At 28.1% G+C, this 15637-nt stretch overlaps 1 protein-coding gene across 1 annotated transcript in view; it reads right to left on the reverse strand.

Moving 5' to 3' along the window:
• Positions 1-11932, reverse strand: part of LOC129985268 (frizzled-5-like) — a 157106-nt gene extending 145174 nt beyond the window's left edge. The window contains exon 1 of the mRNA XM_056095234.1: positions 11816-11932. The gene's annotated coding sequence lies outside the window, so the exon portion shown is untranslated. The remainder of the gene's footprint in view (positions 1-11815) is intronic.
• Between the last annotated feature and the right edge of the window lie 3705 nt (positions 11933-15637).

Below are 15637 nucleotides of genomic sequence, written 5' to 3' on the forward strand. Positions count from 1 at the left end.
CTTTTCAACACCCTAATAAAAAGTATTTGCAAAGAATTCAATTTAAAAAAGGTTGTACTGTCATACTTTTAGAAGACATTGAAGCAACAGCATTCATATCTTAAGATAAATTGTTTCCCATATTTAGTCACTATCTGTGAGGCTATTGATATGGAATTAATATTTAATTTAATTAAATTCTGAAAATATTAATACAATGCAATATCATTCAGAATTGCACTAAATTTGAAAACTTTAATACATAAGAAATGAATGAAAAGTTGATTCAGAAATTTTCGTAAATATTATGAAATCATGAAATCAATAATTCTTAAATTCTATACCAGGGGGGCATAACTAGTAAAAAAACCGTTTAATCGGTTAATTGTTAATAAGGAGTGGAAAATATTAAAAAGTGTACTGTCCACAAAATATACAAGATTATAAAATTTTAAAACTCCAGTAAATAATAAATTTAGTGAAAAAAAAATTACAAAATTCCTTGCTCACAAAAATGAATAAAGAAAAGTTAAATAAAGGTGTATAAAAACAGAGATTTATTTATATATCTTAAGAACTAAATAAATATTTTTCTTGGAAAAACAAGCGATGATATAAAACTATTTCTACAAACAAACAAATGGACCTGAAAAATATATTTCACATACTTAAATTATAATTTTCATGCGAGCATTTTTAAATTTAACAACCTTCTAAACTTTTATTACAGTTATTTTCGCTTTGCATTATTCACTAAATAATATGTATTATTATATTAAATGTTGAACGAACGAACACACGCACGCACGCACGCACGCACACACACACACACACACACACGTTGCAATAAATAAATCAACTAAATACCTAAATAGCCCAAATTTTTAACTAAATGCACAATAACTAAAGATAGTGGCCGTCTCTCTAAAATATATGAATAAAAAGCCTTTTACGTGCGTAATAATAATTACAGAAATAAAAATAAACCATAGAAACGTTTTACACAAATGTTCAATGATTTTAAATTCAGTTTAGACAGAAATTTCAGTTTTAAATTCAGTTAAACCCCTTATATGTTTTATTTAATTTTGTTGAAAAGTTTTTTAAAGAATTTCGAATGAGGCATGTTAAAAAGACATGTTTTATTGACTGAAATAAAAAAAAGACTAAATAGTTTTGGCAAGTTTAAAATATATATGGCTAATCGCATTATTTTTAATTAACGTAATGCTATTATACTTAATATTAAACAATGCATCAAGGCATTTGAACTAAGAGCTGTTTAATAATGACAGACTATAATCTTTCGTTGCTTAAACTTGCTACTGTCATTTGTTTCTGAACGTTTAATAAGATATGCTATCCACTCACAACGATAGCAATGACAGAGAGGTACAAAAGAATTAATATAAAGATAAAAAAAATGATCCAGAGGTACATTTTCCTCATTATATGCTTCAATTCCTTTAATCAAAGTAAGAATATGTTTGTATTCATCTGCAATGAAATCTGAATGCTAATTAATACAATTTGAGGAGTTAATCGCGCATGAAACATTGTCACTCCCTAACTATTAGCAATGGAGACAACTTTGATTTTGAGACAGATAGTTTCAAACAATGCCACATGAAAAGTAAGAATAAGTGTTTAAGACTCGAAGTATCTTCTGCAGACGATAACAAGTACAAAGTTTCAGTTCAGTTTAATTACAGTCGTCCATTTAGCATTTGATTCCGGCGTTTCTGTCATTTATCATTTTAAAGCGGTCTCCAACCATTAAGAGGCTAATGTCTTAAGATTCGTTTCATTAAAATGCTTGGAGAATATTTCACAGAAGTAAATAGAATCAGAATAAGCTTGTTTCAAACAGAAGCTCGTGCGCTCTGAAGATTTAATTTCAATATATTAACATCGCGTTTGGAAGCAACGTAAAGGCTATTTTAGGGCGAATCTCTTAATTTGGAGTTTTGTTCAGATGACGAGGATTACATTCCTAAATTGGTCTTCCTCTCTCTAAATTTATAAACGACATCAATGGGAAGATGTTTGGCCCTTTTTCTTCTTATGCTTATAATCTTTATCCTGTGTTTTAAATTTTGCCGAGGTTTCTAGTACTCAAATCACGATGTGGTGATGACCTATGTACATGTATTCATGATGTATTCATAAATCAGAGTTGACTGATTTACGATTAAATTTTGCTGAAATGTTTCATTTCAGCTGAAAAAATGGTACAGACGAATACATATTGCTTCATAGGATGCCATTATATGCTTTTGGTATTTCAGATTTCAGCATTTTGTTCTCATGTATGTAGTATAGAGAAAGTATTGTAACCGTCAAAAGCTTCGAGCATAAGATTTTGACGAATCTCCATGTTTTAGACCTTCCTGAGTTCGAGAAACAAATTTTTGGAAAATGTTCGTCTGCGTGTCTGTCTGTGACAAAAAAAAAAAAAAAAAAAAAAAAAAAAAAAATTCTGAGCTACACGGTTAAAATTCGGTATACGAATTTTACACCAAATTTGCATTTTTCTATCAAATTTTGAGTAAAATCTGTTCAGAAAAAGTCCAGCTTTTCGAATATAAACACGATATGTAAAGAATGAAGAGAGCCAGATAGATAAGATTGAGTACCCATACTTAACATTTATAATGTACAGACGTGTCAAATTTTGAGCCAAAAGCAATAACGGGTTAATTATCTGTTAGTCTGTACTTTCAAAAACAAATAAACGCAATAATTCAAAAACTCAATGGCATAAATTTATCAAATTTGGAATGGGATTTTGTGACTACAAATGGAGTTTTGAGTCAAATTTTTATATAGTATTAATTTTAGATAGTATTAACTCATGCAAGGGTTTAATCGTTAAATAACTAGCTAAGGATAACATCAAAGATTCAGTAAGAATTCAAGCCAAAAATTAATATCTCGTCACTATTGTATGCCAATGCCATGTAAGTCGTTCTCTGACATGATAGATTTATTATTATTATGCGAGAAGTCTTAGACCAATCCCGTTGGTTTATATATATATATGAGTAAAGGTACTACCTAAGCAAATGAAATAATACTGTTAAATAAGATGTATTTTGTCCATTTTATGCCCACTTATAAGGTCCAGTTTTATATATGTGACATTTCTGTACATTTAATTAACCATTGGTCAAACATCTTATCACTTGTGTGGCACTGAAGTTATATGTAGTGACAAATATATGTAGTGACAAAAGAGCAGACCTCACTAGTAGGTCAAAAATTCATTCTTAATTGAACTTGATTCAGTATATATGAGTGAAGGTACTGCCTAAGTAAATGAAATAATGCTGTTTTATAAGACGCATTTTGTCCATTTTATGTCCACTTATAAGTCCAGTTTTATATATGTGACATTTCTGTATATTTAATTAACCATTGGTCAAACATCTTATCACTTGTGTGGCACCGAAGTTATATGTAGTGACAAATATATGTAGTGACAAAAGAGCAGACCTCACTAGTAGGTCAAAAATTCATTCTTAATTCAACTTGATTCAGTATATATGAGTGAAGGTACTGCCTAAGTAAATGAAATAATGCTGTTTTATAAGACGAATTTTGTCCATTTTATGTCCACTTATAAGTCCAGTGTTATATATGGACATTTCTGTACATTTAATTAACCATTGGTCAAACATCTTATCACTTGTGTGGCACGGAAGTTATATGTAGTGACAAATATATGTAGTGACAAAAGAGCAGACCTCACTAGTAGGTCAAAAATTCATTCTTAATTCAACTTGATTCAGTATATATGAGTGAAGGTACTGCCTAAGTAAATGAAACAATGCTGTTTTATAAGACGAATTTTGTCCATTTTATGTCCACTTATAAGTCCAGTGTTGTGACATTTGTGACATTTCTGTACATTTAATTAACCATTGGTCAAACATCTTATCACTTGTGTGGCACGGAAGTTATATGTAGTGACAAAAGAGCAGATCTCACTAGTAGGTCAAAAATTCATTCTTAATTCAACTTGATTCATTCTTAATTCTTAAAGCATATATTTATTTGAAAAATTAACTTCAAAATTTTGCTTTATTTAGCTTTACATGTGTGAAAAAGTAACTCTTAATGTGAATCACTGAACCTTTTTTATGCATTAATTGTGCGTGAAACCATATGTGTGAAAGTTTAAGATTACTTATCGCCATAATTTAATAAAATATGCTGAAAGTCATGAATCATATGCATTAAATAAAAAAAAATGAGAAACGAAAAAATCAGCTCATTTACTATAAGAGTTAAAATAATTGAATTAATTGTATTTACTTCGAATCAGGATGTTAAGTTAATAAATCAATGAATTTTTATGCACTAAATTTAATAGCAAAACTTTTTTGATATAAAAAGTCAAATTAATTTTGCCGGTATTTATATCGCAAAAATTAGTTACTTTTGGTGCATAATTCAAATTTGAACATTATATTTTCTGACATAAAATAGAAATCTCAACTTCAATTTTGAATGAAATATTTATGTTGATTTTTAAAGTGCACTGTTTTTGCTTTTGAAGTTTTACCCCCAAAGAATCAATATAGTTGAAATACTTCTGAACATTTTGTATTTTCCCTAAATTTTTCCATGTCCAAAAAAAGAAAAGAAAAAAAAATTATTTTTTATTTACTGTAATTTTCTCTAAGTTATTCGATCAATTTTTTTTTCGACTGAATTCGTCTACATACAAAAACAAAGAAACAAAAAAAATGGAGAGTTTATTTCAGAGATTTAGTTCAATATACATTCTTTTGTTTGTATGAATACATAATAATTCACGAATTCTGTCAAATTTATTTCAACCATATATTTTAAGAACATTTTCTCTGAATTATCAGATACATTTACTACAAAGAAAAAAAAAAGATATTTCACAGACACTGGGTCCCTATATATTCTTTGAATTGCAAATACAAGAAAGAGATTTGGGTGCTATAATATTTCGAAGGAGTGTTTTACCATCACATTATGAAATTATTTATGGATATTTGCATGATATAAACTATCTGGAAAAGACTATTATCGCTATTACGTTTTGAGCACACGTTTCCCTCAAATGCTTTGGCAGTTTGTTTATTCCGAGTGTTCAGTCATGCATGTTATTTCAACCCTACATGTTCTTAGATAAGAATATGATAGCATATGCAATTTTTTTTATGCATTATATATGATAAAATCTGAAACAACGGGAGCATGTTTCTTTAGATTTTTTTCATATGCTTACACTATAGTCATAATGCGTTGCAAAAAACATAGCAAGACATATATGTCTTTGCTTTTTAAGTTCATAATTTTAACATCATTACTATTCATCAATCAAAACAGTTTTCTAATGACCATTATAATAAATCATTAAAAATAATTTATTAATCTCTATTTATATTAAAGAACAATACTTATATGTACTGGCCGTTTAACCTTGAGATTGCGAATTTGGCACAAACTTATTTTGGAGGATGGGAATATGCATCTTGCAGCAATTTTTTAAATGCTTATTGTAATTTTAATTAATTAAGGATACATTTATGTATTATATATTATAAAATCTAAAACAAAGGGAGCATTCTTCTTTGCAATTTTTTCATGAGCTTACGTCATAGTTTTAATGTATAGCAAAGAACACATCAAGGCATGTACTGTCTTTGCTTTTACGCTCAAAATTTTTTAAATCATTATTATTCATCAATTAAACCATTTTTCTTATAACCATTATTATAAATAATTGAAAGTAATCTACTAATCTATATTTACAATACAGAACAATTTATATGTGTATTGAGGGTTTAACCTTGAGATAGCAGATTTGGCACAAATATACTTTGGAGGGAGGGAATGTGCATATCGCAGCGATTTTTTGAATGTTTATTTGAATAATTAATGAAGAGTAAATAGAGATGCTGCATATTTTCTACGATAAATCCAGAAAATATTATCTAAGGAGTCTAATTTTATACCTTTTCAACGTTAAAAAAATTACTTTTTCTAATATCATTTTTTTGGTAATGAAAATTTTCTTGAATTTTGTCAATTTTTAAAAAATATTTTTTTAAAAAATTTGATTTTGAGATAGATGATTTTGAAATAGATTTCACTGTTAAAAGGAAATTCAAATGGTATTTTCATTGTTTTATCTAATATTTAACAGCGTTAATTATTAGATAAAACAATGAAAACTAAGGAAGAATGATTTTATTAATTATCTATGCAATTCCCATGAGAGATATTGAAAATAAAATTACATTACTATAACAGAAAGCGAGCATTTTGAAGCAAATCCCTAAGGCATATAAGGTTTCAAGGTCACTAAGATGTCCCGGGGTGACTCCATAAAGAAGGTTTGTATTCACAATAAGCAGACCAGATTTAAAAATACTAAATAAATATTGGTATAAAATGTTATAGTTGATTAAAAATACTTTGTTGATGAAATAATGAACATCAAGTTACGCACAAAAGATTAAATCGAAATTGAGTATAAATAATTTTCCCAGTGAATCATTTTGGGATCAGACTTATTTATTAATACCAATCATATTTCATTGCACCATTTATTTAAAATATGTTAATATATCTTTCAAAAAAAATTTAATAAATAATTTTTAAATCATACAAAATAACCAGCACAATTATAGGAATAAATTATTTTTAATTTCTTAAGAAAAACGATACATAAATATGTTTATTTTTTTCTTTAAATTAAAAATTTTTTTAATGAAAAAAATGATAAAAAATTCCTTTGGTTAAAAATTAGGAATTTATTTGTTACCTCACTATAAATCTTTCAACGAACTACTGATTTTATGCGAACAAGATTTAAATAATTTTAACTAGAATTATAATTTAATTGAAATTCGTACCTTCGTATTTAATGTATTTTATATCTGACATCCTTCAAATATATATCAAATTCTTGATTATTCTCTGAATTTAATGGCTTGGCAACTATAGATAAACGAATTCCTCGGATAATTCAGAAAATAGCGGAAAAAGACATAAAAATGAACCGAGAACAGTTTTGAAATATTTCCATTTACAGCAGGAAATCAGTAAACACCTAATTATGGTTTAACAAAAAAGATTTCTGTACTTTCAAGTTTATTGATATATTCTTTTATAAAATCAAAACTTTGTCGTATTTTCTTTAATAAAGTATTGATGTATTATTAATTGCATACTAATAGCGAACAATAATTACGAAAGAACTTAATGGCATAATAAATTAAAAATAATAGTTCCGTTTTTCGGAAAAGGGAGCGGTTAATCGCTTTGTTGCGGTTAGTACAAAAGTAATAGAACATCGAATTTGTATTTTAGATATCTTTGTTTTTCTGCTCGATTAAAACCGAAATTTGACACAAAACTACAATTAAAGTAACATCACGTATCAAATTTTATACACTATTTAAGTCCTTGTACTTTTGAATTATCACGTTTATGTATATGAAAATATGCACGCCTGTCAGTCTCTAAACAAATGTGTTTCAAAATTTGATACAAATATACACTCTAAGTATTAAATTTATGGAACAAATTTTATTCCTTAGTTTTCTTCGTTTCTTGATTATCATATGAATTCAACTCGGACAGTCAGACTTCATCACAATGGTTTTCGTCCAACATTGGATAAAGATCGACAAATTTGGTGTAAAAATTGTATACCAAATTTAAACTGTTTAGTCAAAAGCCGTTTTGAGTTATCGTGTTCACAGATGGACTGACGGACTGACATAAGTAAGTACTTTTCGAACTCAGGAGGGTTTGAAATGTGGTGATTCACTAAGTTATCGAATTTTTTGATAATTACAGTACATTCTCTTTGTATACTCCATATACGAAAGATAAAAAATCGATCAAGTGCTTCTTTATTTAAAGAAAATATTTTTTTTTTATGATTTAAACTTTTTAACAACATTTTGAAACACATTTTCAAAAATAATAATATGAAATATGATAATAATATAAATACTATTTAAACAAATTCATACCATACATGTCTTTTTTTTTAAATTTATTCTGAACTAGTTTGCAATTCTTAACAAATTAACTGTAATTTCATACTTCCTGTACCGTTTTTCCCAAAACACAGGATATCTTTCAGGACAATTTTAATATTTAACAAAGAATTACGACAAAACATATGCATAAAAGAATAAAAGATACATGCATCGGCCGAAATGAAAGGAAATAACCTACATTTCACTTGTGAGCGGAATTTTAATGAAATAGCCCCAACTACAATGCTTCGCCACACGTTAAATCTATATTCAGCTCACTTTTCAATTGTTATAGGCGATATTTCTCCCGCGATCTGCAGTTCATGTCTATACCCCATAAATAAGAATTTTTCGGACAGATTATTTATCCCCAGACGAATGTTAATGACAACCGATTAGCTGCTCTGACAAAACGAATTTATGCGCTTTAGATAGCATTCGGGTTGGATAACGGACAGTTATCATTCGCTCACTGCCCCGGTCAAGTTTATGACAGTATTACCGGTGCGATTTGTAAGCAGTAAGAATAGCAATTTTGTTTCGATTTTATTTTGTCTTTTGAGAGCAATGAATGGTTTATTTTGGCTTGTTGTATGAAAGAGAAATAAGATTATGTTTTATTTGAATGACAGATTCAGTTTTTTTCTTTTTAGAGTTAAAGCAAAAATAATGTTTTGATTAAAATATCTTGTATTAAAGTTACACAAGGGATACATACTGAAAAAAATCAATGAACTTAACGTTGTAAGAAAAATAATTTATGTACTATCGAAAGAATTCAGGTAGGATAAAGGACAGTAATTGTTGGCTTAATGCGACGGTCAACTTTATGACAGCATTATCGGTGCGATTTGTAAGCAATTTTGCTTCGATTTTATCATGTCTTGTGAAAGCAATGAATAGTTTATTCTGATATGATGTGTGGAATATAAATGAGAATATACATTATTTGATTTAGTTCATCGTTTTTTTAGAGTTAAAAAAACTAATTTTTTTATTAAAATACTTTGTTTAGATTTACACAAGGGGTACTGAGAAAAATCAATGAATTAAACATTCTGAAAAAAAGAATATTTTATGTACCACAGAGAGTAAGCATTTAAGTAGGATAACGGACAGTTATTGTTGGCTTACTGCGCCTGTCTACTTTATGACATCATTTCTGGCGCAATTTGTTGGCAATACGAATGATAGTTTTGCTCCGATTTTATCATGTTTTTCAAAATATATTAATAGTTTTTTGTTTTGTTTTAATAGTTTTTTATACTTTATTTGATTTAGTTCCTAATTTTTTTTTAGAGTTAGAAAGAAATTAATTTTTTGATTGGCATACTTTGTTTTTAAATTACACAAAGGATACTGAAAAAAAAGGAATTAATTAAACGTTGCAAGGAAAAGAATTTATGAACTATAGAAAACATTCAAGTAGGATAATGGACATTTATTGTTGGCCTACTGTGCTTGTCTACTTTATGATATCATTACTGTTGTGATCTGTAAGCAATTTTGTTTCGATTTTTTTAATGTCTTGTAAATGGAATGAATAGATTATTCTGATTCGTTGTATAGAATAGAAATAAGATTATGCTTTATTTGGTTTAGTTTTACTATTATTTTAGAGTTAAAAAGAAACTAATTTTTTTGATTACAATCATTTGTTTAAAAATTACAAAAAGTATATTAAGAAAAATCAATGCATTAAACATTCTGAGAAAAAGAATGTACCATAGAGAGTATTCAGATTGGATAACGGACAGTTATCATTCGTTTACTACTCCGGTCAAGTTTATGACAGCATTATTGGTGCCATTTGTAAGCAATGGTTTGGGAATGGTAATTTTGTTCCGATTTTTATCATGTCTTGTGAAAGCAATGAATAGTCTACTCTGATCTGATGTATGGAATGTAAATGAGAATATACTTTATTTGATTTAGTTCCTCGATTTTTTAGAGTTAAAAAAACTATTTCTTTAAATAAAAACACTTTGTTTTAAATTTACACAAGAGATACTAAGGAAAATCATTGAATTAAACGCTCTGAAAAAAAAAAATTGATGTAACACAGGGAGCATTCAAGTAGTATAACGGACAGTTATCGCTGGATTACTGCTTCTGTCTATTTTATGATGTCATTACTGGTGCAATTTGTTGGCAATACAAATGATAATATTGCTTCAACTTTATTATGATTTATTAAAGATATTAAAAGTTTTTTTTTTTTGTTTTTATATATGAAATGGAATTTGTTTTATTTTATTTGGTTCTTCATTTTTTTAAGATTAAAAAATAATATTTATGGATTAAAGTATTCTGTTACTACACGAGGAAAATCGAGAAGAATCAATTAGAGTTCGTTCTGACAAACTAAATTGATGTGATGCAGATAGCGTTCATGCTGGATAATGGACAACAATAACTTGTATTATCTCTAGTTAACATTATGCTACCATTACAGGTGCAGTTTTTAAGGAAGAGGATTGGTAACTTTGCATCGATTTGTTTATGCATTGTTTGTTTATTAGTAAATGTATTCAAATTTAGTCAAATATTACCAACTTTAATAGTATTTTAGAAATCGTGTTTGAAAATTGAAAATTTTTGGAAGATCAAAATTTTGAGAGAAACAGGCGAGTACAAAATTTATTAAAAAACACATTTTTTGGAATTGTATCTGTCTGTCTATGAACTTGGTAATTTAAAAATGTTTTGAGATAAGAACATGAAATTTGGTTGTTGATATTTATATGAAATTTGCAGATTTCTATCACATTTCGAACCAAATACATTCAGAAGAAATCTATTTATCCATCTGTCTGAATATAAGTGAACTTTTTAACAATAAAACATACATAACAAATTTTGAATTAAATCTATTTAAAAGTTACCGTCTGTCAATCTGTTTTTTCTCATGCATGTAAAACGCGATAGTTTTTGCTATGCTACTAAAATATTGTCTTTTTCTTTGATTTCAATATATATTTCAGAAAGATAAAGCATTTCTCGATCTTAAGGAATATTTTGGTTCAAAATCATTAAGTCTAACTATTTTTTTCTTCCTTATCCCATAATCCCATAGTATAACCAAAACAACAAGTAAAAAGAATTCTTTTTACATTATTATTAATGCAATGATAGTAATTTGTACATTTTAGAAAGGTAAACTATTTCACTATCTTAAATAATAATTTATAAGCATAAGAAACTTTTCTTTATTATTAGAATGTATTGGCGTAAAAACAACAAATATATCGAATATATTCCAAAAATATTTGCGACAAATTATCTTTTTAAGTTATTAGAAATCTGTTAATAATATTTATTTTTCAGAATGGTAAATTATTTTTTTACCTAAAAAAACAGAACATAAAATTTGTTCAAAATAATAGCTTATACTCCGGACAGCCTTATTTGTAGCAATTCAAACGCTCGTTACAAACGTGATTAACATTTTGATAAACAAACAAAAAAAATTGATGATAAATAACACTATTTTTGCTTTGTTTTTGTCGCAATGATAACACTTTTGTATTTTTCGAATGGTAAACTATCCCTTAGTCCTAAAAGAACGATTTGGCACAAAATCACAACCTATAACAACATTTTTCTTTAGCACTTGGCAACATTGTTGCAAAACGATACTTAACAGTGAGTTTTGACATTCTGCAACAATTAACAACAAGCATTATTTACCAACAAATCCATTATCTCTAAAACCATATCCACCATCAAGTTCAAATAAAAAAAGAGAGTAATTGTAAGATGTGACATTTTGCTTCCCCATAAATCGAACGCAAACTTACCTCAAACACGCCGCATTCTGAACTTCCAATCCAAGAAAAAACGCGGCCGACTGAGAGAGAATTCACGAGGTAGCCGACATTGCAAGCAGTAGTCGAACTCCACACGCGTTCCCTGTAAATGCGACTTCGCAGCACGACTTCGAGATCTCTTTTTAGAGAGAGGATAGGTATTATACTCGGTCGTCATAGAGCGGACATGAAAATCGATATTTCATTGTATTCCTCCGCCCGATGCGTGATAGGGCCCGCGAACGTGTGCTTCCAGCTGCGAAATGTAGTTCGCCTCTGGGAAGGGAGGTGAAAAAGGGTGGGAAAAGGTCTATTCAAATTTCTTTTTCAGTTTCTGGCTGTTTAAAAAGATTGCAGTGATGCAGCTGAAGTTTTTTTTTATTTATATTTTTTTTAGATACGCATTCTTTTATACAGAGAGACCAAAGCAAGATTGGATTGGATTGCCTAATGTTTTTGTTTAATGGCCGTCGCTTTACGGTAAAACACCTCTTCCGTAATTATGATTGAAGCATGAATAAATGGAAATGGTGAAAGTCATTAAGATTTTAGCGAAATTACGAGTTTGTAATGAGACTCCATAGTCCAAGTTGTACGACGAACAGATTTAATTGGATTGAAAAACTGGTGCGAAACACGGGTTGTCGTTTGTTCTGATTTTTAAAAGTCTTTTTTTTCTTTTTCTTATTTTTTTAAAGTGTGTGTACGTGTGGGATAAAGTGGTTGTGTAGTATTCTAGTTGTCCATTGTTTTAATGTCGCAAAAAATGGAATGTTGATGTAAATAGAATTTTGGAATTTTTCTGTGATAGAAAGTTATTAGCACTGATAACCGGGAAATAATGAAAAAAAAAATGTCATAACATTATAATTATTTAAAAAAAATGTCAATGTTAAAAAAATAATCATTAAAAAATTAGGTACATATGCAACATTAATGTTGTAATGAGCTATTTTTCCCCCTTAAATCCTTATTTTCTTCCTATTATAAAAATATGGAAGTATAAACAAAACAGGAAATTTCTCTATTACTCCCCCTTTTGAATAATGATTCCCTTCTATCTTTTTTTTTTCTAACAAAAGAAAAAATTTGAAGTGCCTCATTATGGCTGTGCTTCGTAAAAGTTAAACTTCTAAAAATTCGAAGACACGATTTGAGCGGATGTGCGAAATTAGCTGCGTTCAAACAAATGAATAAAAAACATATTCTAAAATGTTATCATCTTTTAAATCTCTCTTAAAGTACACAGATTTGTATTTTTTTGTTGCTTTATAATCATAGACTTTTCCGCAACTTCCTGAATATCAGCAGTAAACAGAACGCTCTTAATCAAAGTATATCGCATTTTTTTTGTCGTCATATAAAAATAAGAAATTTCTTGTGCTAGACGAAAAAAAAAAGATTATTTGTAAATAATTTCCTTCCATCAAATCGTTTAAAACTAAGATTACAGAGGAGAGAAAATAAAGTATTGGCTCCACTTTTCATTAAAAAAAAAAAAATATTGTCTTTTCGACAACCTGTGATGTTATAAAGGGTGCCTCAAAATTAACTGAGATTAGAATTTGTCTCCATTCGTGTAGTAAAGTATTGGCAACCCATTAAAAAAACCATTTGACAGCTGATAGTTTAGGGTTAGTAAAAATAGAGAGTTATACGATAGATCAAAGTGTTAAAGCAAAGTTTGCAAACAACAACAAAAAAAAAAGTTTTTAAAAAATTTTATATTTTTGTTGAATCATTAATTACATAGGATATGGTTATGTATGGAATAACACATCGGGCAAATGGCCTCCACGGCTTTGCTGGCACATACGCACGCTTTTATCAAAATTTTAAATAACCATTTTGCATAAATGTGGCTAAATTTCGTTGATGCAGCGTTGAATTTCTTCCTTCAATGTACGCGTGCTTATGGGCTTTTTGAAATAGACCCTTGACTTCAAATAACCCTATAAAAAGAAATCCAATGGTGTTAAATTATACGATCTAGGGGACCAATTCTCAAATTTTCGAATTGTAGTCACCAGACTTCATTATTTTTGAAATATTGTTTCAACAATGAAAACACGTTGTTCTATGGAGTAATCCTCTTTTTTTACTAACCCTAAACTATCAGCTGTTAATTCTTTTAAAAATATGGTTGTCAATACTTTACTGCACAAATGATGACAAATTCAAATCTTACGTTAATTTTGGGGCACTCTTTACATTCAGATCTTTATTATATAGGTTCAAATGTTAATTTTTCCAGTTTAATGTTACTTGAGTCAATAAGTGTAGAGCTTAAAAATATTGCAAAGTCCAATTTTTTTATTATTATTATTATTTGATTTCTGCATCTTATTAGTCACGTTTAATAAAAAATTCGTTATACATTAATATTTTCAGGGAAAAAAGTTCTACCATTCTGCAATTAACAACTTCCACAACTTTGAATATATCGCCATTTTGATGGGTTTTGAGTTTTTTCAATGTTTACTTCTAGAAAGTTCCACCAATCAACATTCTGTGTTTTCTTGAGATTTTTGCTGATTGATCTAAAATACTGAAACTGATGAACCTCATAACTCGGTTAGCTTTGCTCACAGAAGAGTGACATTCTTTTGTTATTATTTAAAATGACAATATGCCAATATTTTACTAAATGTTACTATTAGAACTGAAGAATGCTTTAAAATTTATGCTTTGTAAGTAATTATGCAAAATATAACTCTTTACATCATTTGGAACATTTTTCTTTTTGTAAGTTAATGTCTATTTCTAATGGTAAAATATTAACCTTTGCAATACGATTAGATTGGGCATTTTCATGCAAGAGTTTTTATAAGTATTCATTCATTCTAGTACTAACGATGTCAAAGCATTTATATCGTTTAGGTTTAGCCCTTGATTGAAATAATGACAAAATAAACTAACCAGAATTAATATTTAAAGTAAAAATAACCTCATTTATATAAATCTAATTCCACCTGGAAAGCTAAAATACAACAAAGCCAATAGAAAGTTCTTGATTTATTTTAAAAGTTTTTGACATAATATGAAATAAATGATCACCAAAAATAAATTTTGAAGACTAAACCAGAAATTTTGAAAACTTTTCTGGATGAAATATTACTACTACTTCAAATAAAAATGAGCAAACGATTAATTTTAATTTGCGTTGGATTAGTTCAAGCATCTGAGTTTTAGTGCGCTGAAAATTCAAATTAATGATGGCATTTAATAAGTAATTTTAGAAATTGTGAATGATAAATGTTCTTAAAACGCAGGTTAACTGAATTTTCTCTGAGGTATTTCCGCATCCCATTTATAACAGTTATGAAGTGACAGAAAATATGATTACAAATATTCCACTAGGTAAAGTTTTGCATCTATTGTTACAAGGCTGAAGTTAACCACCAACTTTGAAGACATTTCAGAATGCCATTATCAAATTATATTGTATTCCATTATCATCATTTTCCATTGAGTAAATTTTATGTAAATATTTTGTTTTCATTTTAAAAAAAATTCGGCCTGCTAAAATTATTAATTAATTTAGCAAACGATTAAGAAATGACGATTATAATTTTATTATTTTATGATTTCAAATATTCCTTGCAGTTAAAATTCATTTGCATTATTTCCGAATTTCACTTAATTATTTCATTTTAAAACATTTCAGCAAAAAATGGAACTTATTTCAATTACCATAATGGTTGTAGTTTTGAAAAATTATATGTAAAATTTCACTTATTTTCTTAAAAATTTTCATTGTGTGGTAAAATTACAATATTTATTCGTTTATAGCTAAAAAAATAAAAATTATGA

This window comes from Argiope bruennichi, chromosome 9, assembly GCF_947563725.1.
Source record: "Argiope bruennichi chromosome 9, qqArgBrue1.1, whole genome shotgun sequence".
Taxonomy (NCBI): Eukaryota; Metazoa; Arthropoda; class Arachnida; order Araneae; family Araneidae; genus Argiope; species Argiope bruennichi.